The sequence below is a fragment of the Mercenaria mercenaria genome, chromosome 2, assembly GCF_021730395.1.
Source record: "Mercenaria mercenaria strain notata chromosome 2, MADL_Memer_1, whole genome shotgun sequence".
In the NCBI taxonomy this organism is placed as follows: Eukaryota; Metazoa; Mollusca; class Bivalvia; order Venerida; family Veneridae; genus Mercenaria; species Mercenaria mercenaria.
In genome coordinates, this window is record NC_069362.1 from 84,850,238 (window position 1) to 84,856,237 (window position 6,000).

Consider the following 6,000-nt stretch of genomic DNA (forward strand, 5'->3'; position numbering starts at 1 on the left):
CGAAAAGCTGCTTGTTGACTTGTTGTTCCATATCCATATTGTTGTCAAGTACTGCACCAAGATTCCTAACACATTTTATGGATTTTATCACAGTCACCGACCTTCACAGAGACGTCATCAATGTACTTGGAGTTACGCTTTGATGTGAATAGCATTACCTCCGTTTTATCAGCATTGAGCTTCAGCATGTTGCAATGCATCCACGAGACAATTTCAGCCAGACAGTTCTCAATGCGGCGCAAAGCCTCACTTCTAGCCACAGCCTCTATCGGCTTAAAGGATAGGTATAATTGAGAGTCATCGGCGTAGAAATGGTGAAGAAGTCCATGACGTCTGCATATGGCACCCACGGGTTTAGTGTACATGATATAGTTCTTTGGATCAAGCACTGATCCCTGGGGCACACTGTATTTCATCAACATAGGCGTCGACAACTCACCGTCAACGCACACAGTTTGATAACGGTCACTAAGATATAATGACATCCATGTAAGTGCTTTGTCTGTGACTCCAAAATGATGTTCGAGCCGGTATAACAGTGTTTGGTGGTCAATCGTGTCGAAAGCTGCAGATAGATCGAGTAGCACGAGGACTGTTACAGATTTTGGTCGAGAGATGTGAGGATGTCATTCTGTACCTTTATCAAAGCAGACTCAGTTGAATGAAACTTTCTGTAAGCAGACTGCAGTCCCTCATTTATGATATGATTGTTATTTTTGTTCAGAGAGGTCAATAAATTAGCAGTGCGGATTAAACTTCATAAAAAAATAAAATGAGTTTTTTCTTGCATTTCGACAATGCAAGCAAATACATTCCGGTGATTTTTCCTGTTGCTGTGTACTCTTTTTTTGCACTGGTGAGCACTCTATCAATATCGTACTGAAATTATAAAAGTATGAGCGATCTTTGTTGGGCATGTTGTTAAATAATTACACTGCAGGAAAAAGATCTGATATCGCAATGTTTATTTCACTATTTTTACATTAAAATGATGCTTGCTTTTCTTTTTATTTCGATTTACCAACGTTATTGTTCTTTGAGAATACGTAGATTAAAGACATTGTATATACAGCGCTGCCTTTGTAAAAAAGGCTAACTATTAGTACGCATTGTACTGGAGGTCTGGAAACCTTGACACACGTTCGGCGGTTGATGAGTGTAGGTGAACTGAGGAACTGCATTAGGGCTACTACAGTAACTGTCTGTGTAAGCTTGTGTATTATGTCCATAATTAATAGTCATTGCTCTTTCAGAAAAAAATACACAAAATCAAACTAGATCCGATCTTGCAGATTCTACTTGCGTGCAAATTTTGTAATTTATTTCATATATTTTTAGGGCAGCAAGTTGTGCCTAACAAACCCCAAACGTTTACGACTTACAAGCATTTGGCGATTTAGGAACTCCTGGATTTCTATCAACGCACGCCATTTTAATCAAAAATCGTTTTCGCGATAAAAAATTATTTTATTGTAGAATCTATCAAATCAAATCTAAATAAAATCTAATACAAATGTACAAATGTACATGTTGCTAAGCAGCAACATAAAGTTAATCAAAACCGTCGAAAGAGTTTTTCAATGAATTTGCCAAACTGAAACAAGCCCTGAAAAGTTGCCCCCCATCTAGATCTAAGTCTCCAATAAAGCCATTGTACGGCATCGGACTTTTAAATGAATTCAAAATGTAATGTTTTATTGCTTTTAATTTTGAAACAAGCACAAACAGTACAAAAACGCGTAAACATGGTATCAAATTTAGACAAATGATCATTCATTTACCTTAATGAAGCAACTATATGAGCCGTGCCATGGGAAAACCAACATAGTGGCTTTGCGACCAGCATGGATCCAGACCAGCCTGCGCATCCGCGCAGTCTGGTCAGGCTCCATGCTGTTCGCTAACAGTTTCTCTAATTGCAATAGGCTTTGAAAGCGAACAGCATGGATCCTGACCAGACTGCGCGGATGCGCAGGCTGGTCTGGATCCATGCTGGTCGCAAACCCACTTTGTTGGTTTTGTCATGGCACGGCTCATATGATGTTGTGACGACTGATTTATGCAAAGGCTTCAAAATAAATGTTATGTGCTTATTTCCATTTCTTTCTGGGTAAAAAGATGAAAAAATCTGTATTGTCCAAAGATTCTGACTATGTAAGATTTTTGTAATCGTTTTTTCTTTATATTTCTGCAGATAATCTCTTTAGCGAAATCTGAAGAAAATTGGAGAACATTTTTTATCTTTAATGACATGCATCATTTGCAATCACAATGATGTTAGTTTAGGTGTATAACTGGTCAGTTGCTTGTCAAAACAATTAATATGTTATAAAAATCATTATACCTGTAAGAATAAGACAAGATGATCTTTGCTTCTTTTACATGAATGAAGGGAAATAATTGCTGCATACCCGTCAAGATTAAACACACACTTCTTACTTCCCCTGGATTTATATTCACTGATGTTAAATTTGATAATGTGGCAGTTGATTCCAATAATTCTATGGGTGTTCAAAGATAATCCGTCATAGATCTATTGTAAAGCAAATATTGGATTTACCTGTATTGGAAAATAAACAGTGTCGACTGTAATGAGGTCAACTGCCACATTATCAAAGTTTATTAGTAGATCATGTTACACACATTTGCTGTATACAAACTTTGCACACAAAAATCGAGTGCAGTGATTTTGACATGATATCTTTTGAGCTGTTCTTAGCGAGCGTAAGCGTAAATTCACAAAATCATTTAAAAGATTCATAAAATGTTACCGTCTTTTAGTTTCATCCCTTTTAATACCAGAAAAAGCCAAAAAAAATATGCATCCGATTCCTTTTAGTTTTGACCAGCCAACAGTTACAATGCGAACAAAATGACTGGTTCCGAATAATTCTAATATGGCATCACAAGACATTAGTGGCTTACATTGGCACGTTCAATGTAGAAAGTAAATGCCCTGGTACAAAATCTATATCTTATACTATCTATAAACTTGTTATTTTATCTCACATTTAAAGAGATATTATTTACATCAACGGGTATGCACTCGGCTTTTACTAACGCTATCAATAAAGTAAATAGAACTGCGGTTATATCCGTTTAAACACAGTCGCGTTGTCAGTATTGTTTGACCGCTTTTGTGGGCGGCCAAATAAGCGACAATGTTACAGAACTTCCAAACGCAGCCCACGTCAATTCTCAAAATTATTAAATATTTTTAGGTCAATCAGCACATATATATCAAATAATGCGGATGCTTTACGGTCGACTTGAACATTCTAAAATACTGCAAATACAGATAACAGTTTACCAAAAGTGATAAGTTCAACTTGAAAAATAGTCGTGCTGAGAGTTCAGTCCAGTACCCATGTACACCACTTAGTATTTGTATCTTAGACGCTTATTCTTTAAACGACACCAGTATAACAAATGAGTATAATTATAACTTCCAGCTCAAGTCACGAGCCAGAATAACGTTCTCCGTGGTCATTTTATAGAAAACAGTTAATCAGCCACCTCTGATTCATGCGGGGAAGTTGTCAGTTATTTGTGTAGAAAAAGCAAAAAAACATTAGTGTGGTCAATCTAAGTAAAATTTGTCATTTTAACAGAAAAAAAACTCACGTAAATGCACTTCAGCTTAATAAGATTATTTCAAAATTTGAAACACACGGGGTAAGTTATGCCATATTAAACTTCACTGTAGATATCAATGCCGAGCCAACGTTTCAGTATTGATTAATGTAAAGATACTGCCGATTTCTTACGAATATAAATGAGAAATCAGAGAGAAACTAACGCAAATATATATAACATGCAAGACTCGAAACGTAACAGGGATCAGTAATAAATGATTACAGTTCCTCCCATGCATACACTAAGCCAACAAACCAACTATTGATCGGACATCGTTAATGTTTTGTAATTAAACTAAAATGCTAATGGTTGTTTATTTACATGCTGCTAGAACTAATAGGCTATATAGCTTTCAATACAAAACAGGTAGTGAATAAAAATATAGGCTGTGACTCTATGCAGAGTTGGAGCGCCGGTATAAATTACAGACTCGGGTATATGCCTGATTGAAGCAATTTGAACTAAAAGTACTTTAAATGTATATATTTTGTAACCATGGTGATACTAACCCTAACCTCTAGTCAGTATATCATACATATTATACAAAAATTATGCGTGCAAACATGCAATCATCTGCGCAATTATTGCCGTAAGCGACATTAGATAATCACTTCCAGGCATGCGCAGAAGACCGCTCCAACACTACAATGAGCTACATCGAAAATATATAGCGGTTAAACAGTTAAGGTATGGTTTTTAGGTCGCGGGTTCGCACCTATTAGGTCTTCAAATGTGAAATTGTTCATTTTCTATCAATTTTACATCGATTGTAAAGGAAGTTATCTGAACGTATGAGAACTTCGCTCGAAGACTTTTTCCTGGCTTTGGGAACAGTGTACAGTATCACATTGACAACATTATAACACTACACTTTGTGTTCGGAACAGTATATTTCAACGTATGATAATTACGTTCGAGAGCTGCTTCCTGGATTTAGGAATGGTATTATATCTCAACTTATGTTAACTACACTCGGTGGCCGTTTCCTGGATTTCCGAACAGTATTATATCTCAACGTATGTTGAACACATTCATTTACTGTTCCCTGGTCAAAGTATGTTAACTACATTCGATGACTGTGCCAAGGATTTTGGAACAGTATATCTAAACGTGTGTTAACTACACTTGGTGACCGTTTCCTGGATTTCCGAACAGTATTATATCTCAACGCATGTTAACTCTCATTGACTGTTTCCTAGATTTTGGAACAGTTTTATATCTCAAAGTATGTTAACTGCATTCGATGACTGTGTCATGGATTTTGGAACAGTATATCTAAACGTGTGTTAACTATACTCGGTGACTGTTTCCTGGATTTGGGGACAGTGTTACATCTCAACTTATGTTAACTACGTCCGGTGACTGTTTCCTTGAGTTGGGAGCAGTATATCTTAATGTATGTTAACTAGACTAGCTGACTACTGGATTTTGGAACAATATATCTAAACATATCTTTACTACACTCGGTGACTGTTTCCTGGATCTGGGAAGGCATTATGGAGACCATGGCCGAACTCCGTTTTCACAAAGATCCGAACACGACATCTAAACAAGAGCTGTCAGTGGACAGCGCGCTCGACTATTCTCAGTGCTTGATAGTATAATATTAGCTATGAGTAAAACTTTAACATTACAATAAGCATATTCTAAGTCGAAAAGGGGTCATAATTCAGTCAAAATGCTTGATAGAGTTGCCTCCTCCTTTTTACAGACTGGGGTCATGATGGTAAACAAGTATGCAAAATATGAAAGCAATATCTTAATGGACTTTGAAAATATTTGGGGTGGTACGCAAACTTTAACATTATTCTATGTCGAAAAGGGGCCATAATTCAGTCAAAATGCTTGATAGAGTTGCCTCCTCCTTTTTACAGACTGGGGTCATGATGGTAAACAAGTATGCAAAATATGAAAGCAATATCTCAATTGACTTTGAAAACGCAAACTTTAACATTTGTGTGACGCTCACGCTAACGCTAACGCTCACGCCGACGCCGGGGCGAGTAGGATAGCTCCCCTATTCTTCGAATAGTCGAGCTAAAAAACAGACTTCAAGGAGAAGAATTCTATTAGACATGTCTTTCATTCTTATCCTTTCCTTAATAACATGTTAACTTGTTTTTGTAATTGTACAACTCTGTGTTATGTACTTTTGGGAATAAATATGTTTAAACTAAGAAACAGATTTCAAGCCCCTCACAAATGAGATAATTTTATGAAAGGTAACAGTATGTAGGTTTGAACATGTTACACGGAAATATGTTTTCATTGTATACAATAATACGCATATGACTGGCAACTGACTCGTCAATCCAACAACCTTGTTCAATGACGTACATTTCTGTTAAAAACATGGAAACATAA